Raw genomic sequence first — 16,961 nt, 5'->3', positions numbered from 1 at the left:
CCCCCCCCCCCCCCCTTCCCCACCAGAGAGCGTAACGCACTCAATAAATTGTTCTAATTTCCTTGTGCGGCGCCCTGTCCACCACCACCAACCATCCATCACCCCCCCGGCCTGGGTTCATTTCATTGTGCGCTGAACGGGTTGGGGGTTGTGTTTTTAATGCCCTCGCGGTGCCCTTATTAAGGAACGATATCCCTTCGAAACGGGGGGAGAGCGAGAGAGAGAGAGAAAGAGGACGATGGGGATAAAAAAAGAACAGCACGAACGAAGGGCTCCACGGAGAGCTCGAACCCGCAAAAGCGTAACTAAATTAACCTCATTCACCACAAAAGCTTAAAATGCACAGTACAGTTCGATGAGAAGGGGATGAATCTCTCTCATTCTCTCTCATGTTCTCTCTCATCTGTTTCTGCGCTACGAGAAAAAGGTTTGTGCAGTGGTTTCGGCGGGATTTTGATGGAAAGGCGGCCCAAATGCCCCAAAGCCTACTGAAGCTTAGTTTTCTGTGTGTGTGGGGTGTGCTCCCATATTACCTTTTACCTTTACAAAAGTCACTGAGCGAGCGGTGGGTGTATTTGTAATCAACCTTGTAAAAAAAGAAGGAAGGAAGGGAAGAAGGGAAAAAACAGGACCGCAGCAGCAATCGAAATGGTTGGGGGCCCGCCGCTAACGAAATTAATGTTCAAACAAACAACACTTCTTCCTCACAATCTCTTTACACCTTCTGTTGCTGCTGCTGCTGCTGCTGCTGCTACTGGGGAAAACTGCCACCCTGTCTCTCTCTCTCTCTCTTTCTCTCTGAGTCTTGTTGTTTCACTTATTTTCTATTGTGCACTGACTGGCCCTAAGGGAGTATTTTGTGTGTATGTTATTGTGTTTTTGTTTACTATTACTTGCGTTTCTTTCTCCCTCTCTCTTTCTCTTTTCTATTTCTTATTTTATTTGGTGATATGATTGATTTTGTTGTATTGTTGCATTGTTGTTGCATTGTTGATTCTGTTTCTTCACTACTGTATGTGTGTATGTGTCTCTCGCGCTCTCCCTCTCTCTCTCTCTCTGTCTATTGCACTGTGTGGATGTGTATGTTATTCTTAAAAGCAAAATGGTATAAGGATGTGATGTGATTTACACAGCTTTCTATTGCAGCTAATTGGCGTCGGGAATGTTGTGTGTTGTGTCTCTACGTTATTAAATTACGACAAACACCTGAATTTCCTGAATTAAAAATAAATGAAACAAAAGTGTCTATTGCGCGTTGTTAGATGGGTAGCCTAAGCAATGTGAGAATATTATAGAGTAAATAAACGTTTAAAAACCCCCTTTGCTATCTAAAGCGGGTTTAGTAGTGGGGTTTAGTGTAGAGCTTTGTATGCTCTGTTTTGAGAAAACAATTCAATCGTCTATTCGCGCAAAGCAAACGCGCGTTTGCGCACGCGCGCGTAACGAATGTCGTCCGTTTTTGCGTATAAAAATCTTTGGTACGCTGCGCTAACACTTACACGATATCTCCGGCACGGATTACATACAAGCGGCTCAGTATTGTTTCGCCGACACGCAGATCACTTAATTAATGTATTTTGAGGGCTAGTAATAGTAAAAACGTAAAAACTCGTACAAAATAAAAGCTGCAGCAATGAGAGGGAAAGCAAAAGCAGAACAAAGGGAACGAAGAATACCTACTAAAGGAGAGGAGAACGGGCCTGTTGTACGCTAAGGCGAGCAGCCGGGCAAGCCCCTTAACCCTATCTATTTCCTGTCTGCTGGAAGTACCCCCCTTCCTGTCCTATCTCAATTTAAAAGCTTATCAACTAACTCAAACTGTACACGTGTGCAACGGTGGCATCCGTTTGTGGTCCGTTGTTGTTTTCCGGTGTTCGTTTTGTCGCTTTTGAAAAAGAAAGAGAGCCAAAATCAGCAAGACTGTTCCAACTGGTTCAAGAGAAGGATGTTGCTGAAAGATCGTCCCTGCAGGTGGTGGAGAGAGTTCGGTGTGTCGTATTTTGTCTTTCTTCTGAAATGAAAAAAAAAAGAAAATAAAAGTAAGTTGGAGTGGTAATAACATAGTAACATTTAAATCCACACTTAAAACAAGTTTTCTAATTACTTCATCCCCCCCCCACCCGGCTTAAAACACATCCCCCTTAAATCAATCCAAACCCACACACACGCGCGCCCTATAAAGCATTCCTTTTTGTCTGCTTTTTTGTTTTTCCCTTCAGCCGTAAAAGTGAACCCGGTAAAGTCCGCAGAATGGTTGCGGTTTTGCTCCCGTCGCTCCTGCCGTACCGTTACTTTTGGAGTGGAGTTTTTTTTTTTTTTTTTTTTTGGGAAACCGTTTCCAAAGTTTCCACCAAAGTTGCGCGCTAGTCACTACTCACTCACCACACTGTGTACTAACCAACCGCCACCACCACAACCACACCAGACGGTTTTTTATTCTTTTCTTCTGTTTTTGTTTTTTGATGAGTGAGTGTGTGGTGTGGTCGAAAAGTGATTTACAGCATAAAAAACCGCGACACCGCGGTTTGCTGGTGAAGGTGGTGGGGAGGAAACAACACACCCCACCCAAAGATCGATGAGTTTGAACATTTATTTCATGTGTGTTTGTTTGTTTGTTGGGGTTTTTTTTTCAGTTATACTGGTTTTATTCAAAAGTAAACAATCCAAAAAAGAACGTAAAAGAGTGCAAATTTGTGAAAGAATTTCCATGTTTATGTTGCTACAACAGTAAGGCGCACACACAAACGCTACGCAACAGCACACAGTAAGTGCCGAATTTTGTTTACACCCATCCTCTCACTCAGCAAGCCATCATTCATCTGTGCTGTACCTCCATCACATTTTGAACTCTCTCTCTCTCTCTCTCTCGCTCTCCCAACACATAGGAGCCAGAGGACTTCAAATGCACTCAATACACGCACACATGAAACGTGACAGGAATACGGTTGCTAAGATTAGCAAACGGAAGAAGAATTGTGAATCGAACCCCTTCTCTTCCCCCCTGACACACACACACATTGCCGTTAGCTGGAGCGCGCGCGCGGCATATCTTGATGGAGCGGCGGAAACGGAACAATATTTGCACGTGATTTGCGATTTACGATTTTGCGATGTAATATGTGCGTGTGTGTGTGCGTGAGTGTGTGTATGTGTGTGTGTGTGTGTGTGTGTGTGTGTGTGTGTGTGTGTGTGTGTGTGTGTGTGTGTGTGTGTGTGCGTGAGTGTATGTGCGTGAGTGTGTGTGTGTGTGTGTGTGTGTGTGTGTGTGTGTGTGTGTGTGTGTGTGTGTGTGTGTGTGTGTGTGTGTGTGTGTGTGTGTGTGTGTGTGTGTGTGTGTGTGTGTGTGTGTGTGTGTGTGTGTGTGTGTGTTTATGGGGTGGTTACATTCTTTTATCATCCTAAGAAGTAGGAATTTCCATCAGAAAAAAAACAGGAAAAAAGTCGCTTGCAATTGGGTTAGAATTTTTGATAAATAAATCATACCCAAAAGGCACCGAGAACAAGGCTTCCTATCTCACTTACCCCCCCCCCCCCCGCCCAGCATTCTCTTTCGATTGTTACTCCCTCCTCTCCAACCCCACACAGGGGGTGGGTTTCAGAGTTTTAACAATTAGCTTTTTTAATAATCAATTTTGTATCGATTGGGTACCATTTGAGGGGTTTTCACTGCTCTCTTTTTTGCTTCCACTAGGGACCTTTATACTTTCAAACAATAGATTTAGATACCCCCTCTTGCAAGGGTCACGACACAGCTCAAGTGACCAATTACGCCCTCCGCCATCCACCTACACGCTCATCTTCATTGACTCACTCACTCACTCCCCCCTTTTCCAATAACGCAGCACAAAGTTTAATCGATTCGGAATCCGTTTTTTATCATCCCCCATCGACACAACGGTGTGTGTGTGTGTGTGTGTGTGCGAGTGTTTTGCAGTCGATAATAAAGTTAGCAACTCTATTCCCTATTCCCATTGGATTCGAATCGCTTTCGTAATATGCTCGTGTGTGTCTGCTTGAACCGGGTGGAGTTTCCGCCGCTTTCCATCTGGTGCGTGCGTGTGTGTGGTGCATTTTTTTTTTAATTTCCACCTCGGTGCACCTTTATACGATATGGCCCAACAGTCGAGGAGGGATGGCAGTTTGGTACAATAAAAGCGTTGAGAGCATTGAATTGATTCATTGTTGTACTGTGGGGCACTGTCATACGGGAAGCTGTAGCAGGACAAAATATAAGCTTCATTTGGTGAACTACGTGATCTTTGTTTCGCCGTCACAGCCTCTCTTATTCGAATGACACCAAACAACCGATCCAACTATGACCGTTGGACGTCAATCAGCATTACCAAGGGCGAAAACCGCCTAAATGTATGCAATTTGCCTTACGATTTGTATCTTACTTCGTTGTTTCCTTCAAAAAATGTTTTCTTTTTCATCGAAACCTTATCGCCAGTAAGCCAAACTATAGCCTTCGAATTCATCAAGCCCCACACCTGTTTGCAAGTGGAGCAGCCGCTGCAGAAAGCCACCAAAGTGTAAGTAATGAGGCAGGGCTTTTGTTAATCCACCACACAAACAGCCAAAGGTAGCTTGGTAATTGCTTGGCGTGGCGTGAAAAAGGAACAACACCTTTCAACAATACCCTGTGACACGTTCTTCACGCACTAGAGCTTCTCTTACCAGTCCCGGTACAAGCAATAAAGGACTTCTTGCTGGAATAGCTGGCAAATAGTTCGCGCTTGAAAGAGCAGGCAAGAAAAGACAACGGGCTTCTTTAAGGAATTCACATGCTTTGTGCTCATTTCGATGTTAGTGAAAACAAAACAAAATCAGGACAAACACGATACACCAACTATCCCTTGAAAACGGTTTCAAAATGAAGAAAAATTGAACAGTTTGTGGTTGAATTGATTGAATCGTGACTTTTGATCCTTTTTGAAATGGGTTAAAAGTCAATATTTTCCACCCAATTGACATATTGCGCCGTGCCTGAAAAAACGACCTTTTTTTTTTTACAAATTTTCCCCATGCCTCAATGCGCGTCGTTAAAATGTTAAATGGCCTGAACTAAAAACGAGAGAAAATACCCTCCCTGCCGTCGGTTCAAATACGATACATAATTGGAGGAGGCGTAGCACCAATGGTAAAACAACACCTCCGACACCGAATCACTCCAATCACCCACCCCCCATCATCCAACCCTACTCGCGTGAACGGGTTTCAGGGGAGGCTTGACGTCCGATTAAAAAGCGCTCTCATTAATTAACCATTCTAATTAGCAGCGCGAAAGCTCCCCTCGCCCCGTTTCTCCAACGCTTTACTCGAGGCTCGCTTTTTGCCAATTTGCTCGTATCAGGACGTTTTTTTTCTTCTTCTCTCCAATCCGAAACGGGACAGTACAACACCACACAGGCGTACATGCTCTACTCAACGTTTAAATTGTGCAGACATAGCGTAGGTCCCCGCCGTGACGCTTTCCCCCTTCACAGTCCCCTCTGTCCATTCATACACATTCATGTGAATTTGAACCGAAAGTTCAACGTTGGAATTTAAGCTGAAAGACGCACCAAATCCACCATCTAACCCTTCTCCGCAGAAGAGTGTCTAATGTGTGTGTGTGCGTGTGTGTGTGTGTGTGTGTGTGTGTGCGCAAAGCTTCAAGCAAAGCTCATCACATCCCCAGCTCTATCGTGGGGAGAAGGAGAGCAGTAGGGACGAAATGTCGCTCTCATGTAGGCTACTTATGCATGCCCGAAATTCGCATATTTCTATCCAACATCTAAACCCCATGGCTAGCAAACGACGCCTCATCGGATCAACGGATGGCTGATACGCGGGGTGACTGATACTACTGATGATGATGATGATGATGATGTCGTGCGCATATTTGTGTCTGCTCTGAAGCGTCTGAATTCCTCAGCAGTGTATCTCCCATGCCGTCCCTCAACTACTTCCTTCGGCGTATAACCGACTTGACTATTGCACGTGAGATAACCAATCCGTTCCGTCTTTGGATGGATGTGTTCTCCGCGGTGTCGGAATGATTATGCTTGAAAAGATGAAGAATAAGGTCACTACCGCGCCAGTATCATACACCACGTGTCATTCATTTCAGTCGTTGCCGCCGCCGCGTTGTCGAATGTCTCTAAAAATGAACAGAACGAATGTAAATATCGAATTGTATGAGATGAAATGAGATGCCCCAAAAGCACTGTTTCTCCTGCTTTGAATGGAGGAGAGCGCGATGAAAAGATAAACTCGCACCGGGTAGATGGAAGTTGAATACATTTCAAACAACAAAAAACACACACACTCTTTGACATTTGCCTTTTACGCTCGGGTCTTCTGCCAACCTTTCAGTTCCCCGCGGTTTCAGCAATCAGCAAAAATCACAACCAAAACGGGAGCTTTACATCGAAAAGTCACAGGAATGGCACACACACGCATACAAGCACAGAGAGCACCACCGTCTATCGTCTTCCAGCCGATATTAGCCTTCCGGGGTAGAGAGTGTAATGTATAGAGCCTGTGAAAGACGGCAGCATTCATTCTCGACCCGACGGCTAGATATGCGGGAGACGAGTCTTTCAGGCCAAATTTTACACCGAAACACGACGAACGACAAATGTCCTGAAGGCTTGGGGGTTGCGCCTTGGAGATAGAGCGAACGGACGCATGGGGCGGTTAGGGTAAAGAAGTGCCGATGGGAGGTCTCGATTAGGCCTATACACACACACACACACACACACACACACACACACACCAGACCATCATCAGGCTGAATGGGGAAAATTGTATAGCAATGGGACTCCACTCCCTGCCGGCGACACATTTTTGCTAAACATCCCATCATCCGGAAGGTGTAAGGCGTCTGTTTCTGAGCGTAAACTAACCAACTGACGGCAAACTAATCATGACGAAACGTACTGTAACATTTGCACTACAGTTGCAGGAAAACGCTACTTAGTCTTTGAGGTCCTGTTGAAGGAAGGTTAGACTCTGTTAGGACCAACCTAACCGAATTTCGTGTCAACTAGTGGTTGATCTTAATTTAGTTTTACGCTCACAAAATAACGACTTCAGAACAATATTTACCTATGTGAAGCATTCATGTAATTCGATTCGAGATGAATCTTCTGCGGCACGTGAATCGGGCCCAATATCCTTTTTTCTCTCTCTCTATCTCTCCCTCCCTCTGCTCTCAAACTAGTCGCAACACACATCGTCGTAAAGCTGGATTCCTGAAAGTGTCAACCGAGCGCGTTCGAGCGATGTGTTTTACTACAACCATGCCGCTGCTGCCGGCAACTTGCAAGCTGTCAAGCTCACGAGAGCTCGAGCTTGAGCTCGGGCCTTACCCCACACCACGGTAGGGTCATACACATTTGTCCCGCTCGTTGTCAACGCGTTTCATCCTGAGGGCGGCATCGAATAAACACGACGTGTGGTAAGGGCTGCTCCCTCAGGGGTTGCCCCCCTCCAACCACTTCTATGACTATGAAGGTTGGTGAAGAATTCGTCTGTCGCGCATCGCGCGCCCTTTTGCTATTGCAGTGAAGTTTGATCCACATCCTGGACCTAGGATCCCGTCCGGATGACGACCTGGGGCGTCAGTCACGAGCCCCCGCTCGCCGTGGTGTATCGACGCTGAAGAACATTGTGAGGGCCGTTTTGCGTGAGTGACGATACAATGGCGATAGCAGGCACAGCTTCCGGGTAAGGGACTCGCGTAGTGGCAGTTCCAGTAGCGCAACGTATTACCAGAGAACCCGAGGGATGGACAACAACGCTGCTAGTGCTGTGTATTGAGTACAACCTTTACCCCCCACTCCAGATGTCCTGTATGGTGGTCGGTGGATGTGTGTGTCTCGACCCAGTGCCGGCCCATCAAAGGCAAAAGGTGCCAAAAGTGTTCAGCGGAGCATAGCATCGGTCGGCCTTGTAATTCTCGGTTTACTCGCCTGGATGACGTCGTCTTCTCCTTTCCCCTCCCCGCATCCGGATACAGGCTAAAAAGGGCATGGGAAACGTGTATGTACGGGACTACACACACACACAATAGCTGGAGGCTGGCAGTCCGGTCCAGGGATCAATCGATAAAAGGCCCATCCGTTTCGCAATGTTTGGTTTGGACGGGCACATGACAAAACGAAGATTTACAGCTCAATAACGCCGTCGTCGTCGTTGTCGTCTGAGAGACCTTTCCCTTCTTCTCGGATTTATTTTCTTGGGTTGGTTGTTTTCTCCTTCACCATTGAATGGTTTTCCCCCCTTGGTGGGGTGGTCCGTTTTCTCGGCTCTTGTGCACAATTGTGTTTACAAATCTTCACAGCAATTCATTTCCAGCCGACCGGCCGATGAGGTTTTTTGATCAAACGAAACCGATGGTAAAAGCATCTCACTCTCTCTCTCTCTCTCTCTGAGGCAATTGGTTTGATTAAAGTATTTCTTTTCGATTGATAGGCCAAAGGTTCCGATTGGTTTAAGATGCTTGTTTTCACTGCAATCACCAAGTCGGAGGGAAGATGAAGAGATAAACCTTTATGCGATGGTAGGCAAGAACCATTTTCTGGGAAGCATGACAAGACAATGCAAACTAAAAGCGCAATCTTCTGCAAGGAGTTATGGGAACATCAGATAACCTGCAACGAGAGCATTGGCAATGCTTGTATACACTATCAGTTGACATTTGTTACTTGTTCTTCTTGTTACATCTCAAGCTACAGCAGTGCCATCAATATTACTTGCTTTTGCATGTCAATTATTTGAAAAATATTTACCTCATCATTTGAGCTCAAAACAGAATTAATTCAACCCACTTACTTCCACAAAGACAAAGCGACACTGTTATAGGGGTGATAGCGAAGCGAAAAATCAATCAATCTTACATCACAGGATTTCCTGCAAGGCATGGCACACTTGCATTACTTGACATCCACTGAGTAAGCAACAAAAAAAAAAACGACCAAGCAGAAAGTACCCTCAGAAGGAAATGTAAGGAAAATGATTACCAAAGTGTGCCTTGGAATACTCCTCCTTTTCTTCCTCTCTTTGCCTCTTTGGAATGTCACCTGAAGTGCCACTTTGCTTCATAATTTACTTTCTTCGACTGATTACGGTAATCAACGGATATAGACCCACACACACACACATCCGCACATCGTCTCCCTCGGGAGTGCCCAACCTAATAGAGCTGAAACCAATTTGGAGCTATGTCTTTACGTTCTAGGTATCTTTACGGCAGTGAGGAATGAATCTTGCCTTCAATCTCGCGCTTCATCCAGAAAAAAAGGAGTAAAAGAAAGCATGGATGGATCCAATTCAATTTCGAACCCCTCAAGGGATGTGGAGAGGAGAGAGGGCAGATTATTTGCATATCCACGAAATGTGTTCTGTACGGTTTGAGGCCAGAGGGCCCGGAGGATTATGCCGGGAAAGTGGCGGGATCGGGTGGTGCGCTTTATAATACGGCCTATCATTAGAAGGTTCAGTGATCCACAATCTGTGGTACTCTCTCTTGTGTGTTTGTGTCTGGAGCAGTCCTCTTCTGCTCTCGTCTTGGTTGGTGGTTGAATTTAAATTGCGCGAAACACACCTCCTTCCCGGGAAAGTTCCCGAAAAAAAAAGCCGGGCAAAGGAGGAGTCTGCAGCAACGTCACAATGCTGCCGGAGAAAAACACAAACCGAACCGGCGAGAGAGCAGGGCAAGGTTTTACGATCTGTTTACGAATGCATAAATTCCACGGCCGCAGCAAACAAAGAACGTCGTGTTTCATCATCGACGCAAAACGCAGCACCAGACCAGACCCAGAGACCCTCACCGTGCTTTGGGGGAGTGGGGGCCGAGTGGCATTTGTCTGCCCTGAATTGAAAATGGCAAAATAAGGGGTCGTCGTCACAACCAAAAGGCGAGTTCTTTTCTTTTAAGCGTTTACATTTCTTTTCAGCACACACAACCCAACTCTCGCCCCACCGCCGGGATTAAACAAAGTTGTGCCAAAATGTGTCCATTCCACCCGAACTCACCCACCAAAAGAGGGAAGGAGGCGCGCAACTTCGATGTTTATGACCACTTCGCTCATCAACAACACTGTTTGTGAGCCTTCCCCGATGATTCCCATCAAATTGGAATTTATTAATTTGTTTATTTTGCATCACCGCCCATCTTCTCCTCGTAGTGACCCCCTCCCTCCCCCCCCCCCCCACAACCCGCTGCAGCTGGACCATGAAACCGATTAAATGAAAGTGAAAATGTACAAATTGTATGGCGGTGGGCGGTTATTAATCGCATTTTCCCTCGTCACCCACCCATCGGCTCATCGAATGGCAAACCACCGACTTGTGACTTGATCAAACATTTATAATACGATTTTATTGACACTTCATTATCGATGGACACACCGCCGCCCTCCCTCAGCCCATCGTGGGACTCTTCCGGTAGGCAAAAAAAAAAAACATCACCCATCGACAGCGCGCAGTTGTGTGTCGTAATTTACATATTGATTTCCGGAAAATAGTCCACTGATTTTACCGTCCAGTTTTCCCGGTTCCCGGTTTGTCTCGGATTTGTCCCTGGGGGAGGGAATAGATGATGGAAAGGACATTTCTTCCTCTCTCTCTCTCTCTTTCTGTCTCAATCGTTCGCGGTCCAGTTGGCACGTTTTGGTGGTGACCGGATCGAATATCTCCTCCAAAAGGACACACAGAGAGCGCGTTCGCGCTGCTTTTGTGTGTGGCCGGCGCAACTGAATCCGGTTGAGATTGGGGCGAAATATTTCAAATTAATTTTGTTTTCAATACTCCGAAGCTCGCGTCCCACCAGCGCTGTGTTTGTTGTGCGCCGAGCGGCGAAAGACCGATTATTGAAAATGTTTTAATCAATTTCATCAAACAGAAGGAGGGGAGGATAAGAAGTGCTTGTTTTTGGACATTAATTTCCCGAGTTTTCCCGAGAATTTAGTAAGCACGCGCGCCATTCGCAATTGAATCCGAAGCGAAACAGTATGATGATGATGATGATGATGATAGAAGGCTGGTGCGCTCGTAGCGCTCACCCTTTTTAGGCAAGGGCAATTAAAATTTGGCAAACAAAAGCATCGCAAATTCATCGATTCCCGGCGCTGTCCGGGAGTTCGTCTCCTACATCCGTTTTCCTTTTTTCAATGATAAATTCGATGTACCGTGGTGGCTCACACAGGCACACGTGGAACGGGAATAGTTGATGGTAAATTGAATAAGGATTGGGAAATTTGTGGACTCCCCCCCCCCCCCCTTTCTCGCCGACATATTACCGACATATTACCGAAAAACGATGATTCAGCATCGCTTAACTTGCACCCACAAACTCGAACAGAACACTGGCACTCCTCTGTGTGTACGCTCGAAATTCGATAGGGATTGCACTGCCCCTCCTCGTTGCTCTCTCTCTCTCTCTCTCTCGTCGCATCTTTCCTAGCTGGAATGGCAATGGATGCATTTTCCAAGCTCGCAGCAACTCTTGGGCACATCGATTCTTGGGAAACTTGGGTGGTGCGGCTGTTCGTGTGACGGCTGTTCGTAAAGCGGATGAATTTATAGTTCCTAAGGGGGAATCCACTGATACCACTAACACACACTCTAACGGATCGACGCACGTTGCATTCATCCGGGGCGCTAGTGTGGTTCGATTTTCAGAATAAATGGGAGAGAAAGGGTCGTTGAAATTCCCCCCCGGTGTTGATGAAAGGTGCATAATTTACAGCAGTTTACGAGGACATAACTTTCGATATGGATGAGAGACAGCAATGCACACAAGCACACACACAAACACACATATGAATTCCTTTTCGGTTCGTACAGCTACCGTGGATGTTATGAGCTTTCGCGCAAATATCACTAAAACTAGAACCTCGTCGTGCACGGGTGCCTCTGTGAGCTCATCATCAAGTTAAATTATTTTGCGATCGTAAGCATTTAGTTGTGCACTAAAATTCCTACGATGCAACTTGTTCTATTCCAACCTATTTATGCCCCTGCATCTAGGCAATCGGCATACCATTGGCAGACTTTTAAGGTAGAGTGCAATTACGAGCAATGATTACTAACTTGTAATAGCCTTTTTTGAGTCTTGCTATAGATTTTAAACTGCTTTAACAATTAAATTATCTTGAAACGTACCGTAAACTGTACAAATTTGCATTCATTCATTATGTAATCGAACTTATCTCATCTCAACACCATAAGCTGGCCCCATTCTCTTTCGAGTGAATTACGTATTTAAATTACGTTGCTTTAGCGCTCGCGGCATCGAGGCAGGTGAGAAGAAGGTGAGAACAGTTTAATCAATCGCACCTCACCCTTACAATCTTGGAAAGCCCTTCACCAACACAACCCAAAGCCCGGTGGTGCTCCTTTCCTTTCGTGTGTCTCCCGTTTGGCCAAAAACAATTCTCCACCGACAGGGGCTCAAATCACAACACTTAACGGTAAATGATGGACGGTTGGTTGTGGATGGCGACGAATTGCTACAGACCCAGGCCCTTAAGCAAGTCGTTGTCGCCACCCGGGCACCAACCAACCAATAACAACAAAGGAGGCGATGATGGAGGCGATTGTGTGTACAACAACCACCCGTCCCTAGTACCACCAACCAAGATGGTTTGCTGTTCCGTTTACTTTGCCGGCAAGACGATTACTTGCAAGCGGGCTTTCCCCGGTCGCGATAATCGATGGTTCGCGAGGAAGAAGCGAGCGCAGCCTCCTTTCATTATGGGGCCACAAATTTTCCACCACTACGACAACAAAGGGCACGGTCTAGCAAGGTATCCCCCCCCTGCCCTTATCAAACGGCCGCCTTGTGTTTATTGTACCACTTTGTAGGAGGCGGAAAACAAGGAAAGAGCAGCAGCAGAAGCATTAAGGATGATGGGAGGGGTTTCATTCAATTAGCAGCATCCCATCCCAGCCTAGCTCTCTCCGCGCTCGTCATTATTCGTGCCATTTCCGGGATTGAGCCTGGAACTACCACCACCACCCACAACAACAACTGCGCGATGTACGCGAGAAGCCACTAGATGTCGCTAATAATAAACCTTTATTTCCGCGAGACACCACTCCGCGCGAGGAAAGGAAAAAGCAGCTAGAGAGTGTTTTTTTACCCTTCGTTGCCGTAACCTGTGAACTTCATACTTCATTATTCACCCTCCACCATACACACATACAGTGGTTGTGGTTTCGAAACTGCAAATAAACCATTTATTAGTGTGCCCCCAAAGGTTTCCACGCTGCGCGTGCTGCACGGGAAAACAGCAGTTCAATTTCCGGTACATTTCCCCGTACACTACACCACACACACAACGGCACGTACAAATACAGCAGCTAGGTGTTGGAAAGCCGCTCATTTGAAGCATAATTAGAAACCGCAAACGGTGGTACCCTTCACAGGCTCCTCCCGTTCACGCCACCGCTAGAGTATTGTTTACTCCGATGTGGCCACCGTTGTGGATATTTAAAGAAGCCGCGTGTGAGTGTGTGTGTGTGTGTATGGGTTGTATTCCATAGCGCCCAATATGCACAAGAAACAACAAAGGAATGAGCAGTTTAAGAAACGCTGCACCCAGTAGGCCATTTTATGAAACCAAGATGCAGTACGTTTGGTCGTAACCCTCGCCTGCTTTTCGTAAGTGTAATCTACATCCGCAGCCAGCGGGGAAAAGCGCTGAATTTTACTAGCAAATTTATGAGCGTCACACCACTACCACCACCACTATGAGGGGTTTCGAGGATGCCCTCCAAAACAGCAAATTAAACACCCATCTGGCGAACGTTTTCTACGTGAGTAGACCCTCTACACCGCGCTGTGAGAGCTCGGGAGCGTTCGTCGTTCGTGTATTTAGAGCTTCAGAGTTCAATCGGTTCCGCTTTTTGTATCCCCCATCGCTTCCCCTCCCTCCTAGTTCCGATCGATTTCCGATCGATGCTACTACAGAGGTTACCACCACCACCCTAGGGACACATCCAAAACCACAGGCACGAACACTGCTGCAACACACTCGGTGGTGCACAGCATGGCTGCCGGACGGCAGAAAAGGAAGGCAAAAAGGAACATTCGAGTTTTTCGGGATGGGGGGGGATATGATGTTGGGAACTTTCGTGCCTTTTCACGGGTTTTATCAAACCCCTGTCCTGGTTGGTAAGGAATGGGAGGACCACCGGCAGACTACGTGCTCGAGATTTTTCTCCATCGCCGGCACTCGAATCGGTGGTGCTGGCTGGCGCTCTTGGTGAAATTTTCAAAGAGATCAAAAGCTACTGTGAAGTCGCTGGTTCGTGAGCGTGTGGTGTTCGGAACGGAACGGAACGAAAATGTTGCATTCAAACCCATTGCAGCACATTCCACAGCACGAACGGCTAAGCGCTGCACGGGCAAGAAGAACCACACACCTCGATCGATTTTGGTGGGTTGGGTTATAGTAGTGCCGTAGTTTTTCGAGGCCATAAGTCCACAGTCCATAAGTCTGTAGAAGCTTTTAGCACCAGCAGCAGGGTTACTTAGCTGGTGCAGGCTAAGTGCAGTATTAAGATACTTTTCAGAGCCGAAAGGTGGCCACCGGAATGTCGCCGGCGCCTTTAAAACACTTACAGACGGCAGAGCAAAAGCTTTCTATAAACTCTCGAGTAGTCACAATCCTGCGGCGCCATCCTGCTTGCTTTGTTGACTAACTGATTAGATCAGGCGGCTCTAGCTCACTAGCTAGCTCCATTCTCACGCGCAATTCCACAGTGCGGGCACTCGTCCAATGCGCCTGTTAACACGTTCCTTTTGCTTCTCGGTACAAACCATCATCGAAACACAGCAACAACAACAGCAAAAAAAAATCCAGGCTCCATCAGATGTCACACGGGACCAAGCGCAGACATTCCCGCTCCTTTGACCCGGCATCACTCTTCTTGTGTTTTTTCCTTCCCTTCAAAAAACACTTTCCTTTCGTTGGTGTGAAATTACATTCTTCCGAGGTTAAATCAAAGGAAACAAACCCCCAGACGGTTGATAGAGGGGGGGGGGGGGGGGGGGGGGGGGGGGGGAGGTTGTTGTGTGCAACGCGACACACAGTGAGCCTTTTACAGCAAGTGGGTCTACTCACCCCGGATATCCAGTATCCAAGCAGCGTTCGCTCGTCTGGCGGCAACGGGCGGCGCCATTGCAGAGGACCTTCTCCACCTTCCTTGGCTTTTCGGGAGAGGCGGCGCGCGCGCGCGGGTAAAGGAGAAAAGCGTCCACTTCTTCCGCATTGTTCCGAGCGTGTGTGTGTGTGTGTGTTGACTCTTGAGAGCGCCCGGCGACAGCTTTATTCCTCACTCCAAAGTTGCTCCAAGTCTCGGGAAATTGTGACGAACCGCGCGGTTCGTTGAGGGAAAGACCCTTCCAACACCGCCTTAGGACACTAATCACTGAAGAGAGTGACGACCAAGACGGTGGGACAGCCGACGATGAAAAGGAGGTTGTGGGAGGCGCACGGGTGGTGCATTCTGCCGTGCATACAAGCAGCAGCAGCAGCAGCAGCAGCAGCAGCAGCGTCAGAAGCATCGGAAGCTAGTATACCGGCTCACACATCCTGTATCCTTCATTTCCAAGGCAAGGCAAACATTGTATGCTTTCCCCTCTGCTACCACAGCCGGATTGCAGGCCCCGCACATACGTCACTCGAACGTAAACGAGGTCATAGGCCAGACCAGGCGCGCTAGGCGGCAGAGCCTTCAACGTGTCTGTGAAAAGCCCGCCCTTGAGGCGTTGGCTTGGAACGCGGGGTGGTGCTGGTCGGATGTGTGTCTGGGAGGAAGGTTTTTGCTCAAATCTCAAAACCCGGCCGGGTTCGTTCGATGCACTACACTGCCACAACTACTACTGCTGTTCCACCGCTGCGTTCAAGATGTTGCAGCCTAAAATAGAAGAAGAAAAGAGAGAAGAATGAATAAATGAGATGAAATTAAAATATATTCTAATTAAATTAGCTAACAGAGCGCTTCTCTTTCGCAGCGGGGCGCGTTTAGGGATGAGCGATTTCCTTGCATGGGTACTTGGGCGGTGGTGGTGGTGGTGGTGTGTGGGCGCCTCATGCTGAAGGCTCGCTTTGTTTGAAGGAACCTCCTCCGTCCGTTTCAGTGACGTCGATAGACATATTCTTGGAAGCATCTTTATTTCAACAAGCACAAACTTACTCCGGAGGTTTTTCATGTTTGTCGTCGTTTGTTTCCCCCGAAAACAAAACAAGCAAGAGAAAGGATTTCTTTTTTCGGGTGCTGGTCTCATAAACCCAAAAGCAAGTGGAGCACATTTGTTTGTACAAATATATGCACACCCAAAATTAGCCACCCAAAAAAAAAAAAAAAAGAACGAATCGAGGCATAACTTTGTCCGAAATCGAGACGCACAAGAACATTCCACCGCACCATGGTGTGGGACAACCCTGAAACGCATCCGTCGTGACGCAGCGATGGAATTCTGTGTATTTCTGTGCGGCTGGGAAAGCATTCGGTTATTACCAGAAGGATCTACACACACACACACTACCAGCAACCGAAAAAGAAGCAAAGAAAGTTGTGCTGAAATTGATGCAACTAGCTGGGCAATGGAAATGGAGGAACAAAAAACGTGGGACTCACCCGCTCCTTGGTGAACCCATTTTCCCATTCGGAAAAGTTTTACGGTTCAAAAAGTTTTCACCCAGGGCTTTTTTCCTCTTGCTCTCGGGGGAGGGGGTAGAAGGAAGAGGCAAGAGATTTCGGTGTTTGTTAGGGTTCCACCAGACCCACCAGGTACATTGCCTCTGCAATAGTGATGGTGATGGTGGATGGACAAGCGAACCAGCAACAGCAAAAAAAGGGGTTTTGAATGTTTTAATCAGTCCTCCGTCAACTTTTCACTCCTGCTCAAACGCATTGAAATTCTCTTTCCCCTTTTTTTGTAGTTCGGTTCTCGGAAATCT

The 16,961-nt window shown here is 47.0% G+C and overlaps 1 protein-coding gene and 1 long non-coding RNA gene across 3 annotated transcripts in view; both read right to left on the bottom strand.

The window, feature by feature from the left end:
* Positions 1-160: 160 nt before the first annotated feature.
* LOC121590333 lies at positions 161-10,163 on the bottom strand. Of its 2 annotated transcripts, none has more exons than XR_006004407.1 (3): positions 8,778-10,163; positions 7,093-8,662; positions 161-2,011 (listed from the first exon to the last, which is right to left on the bottom strand). It is a non-coding gene; the product is annotated as an uncharacterized LOC121590333 (long non-coding RNA). The 2 variants fall into 2 exon arrangements; XR_006004408.1 differs by having other exon boundaries at positions 7,093-8,639.
* A 4,956-nt stretch (positions 10,164-15,119) lies between these two features.
* LOC121590318 (heparan-sulfate 6-O-sulfotransferase 1) overlaps positions 15,120-16,961 on the bottom strand; it is a 49,773-nt gene continuing 47,931 nt past the window's right edge. The window contains exon 6 of the mRNA XM_041909884.1: positions 15,120-15,915. The gene's annotated coding sequence lies outside the window, so the exon portion shown is untranslated. The remainder of the gene's footprint in view (positions 15,916-16,961) is intronic.

Source organism: Anopheles merus, chromosome 2R (genome assembly GCF_017562075.2).
Source record: "Anopheles merus strain MAF chromosome 2R, AmerM5.1, whole genome shotgun sequence".
In the NCBI taxonomy this organism is placed as follows: Eukaryota; Metazoa; Arthropoda; class Insecta; order Diptera; family Culicidae; genus Anopheles; species Anopheles merus.
The sequence above is the reverse complement of the archived record's forward strand: the minus strand, read 5'-3'. Positions and strand labels throughout refer to the sequence as shown.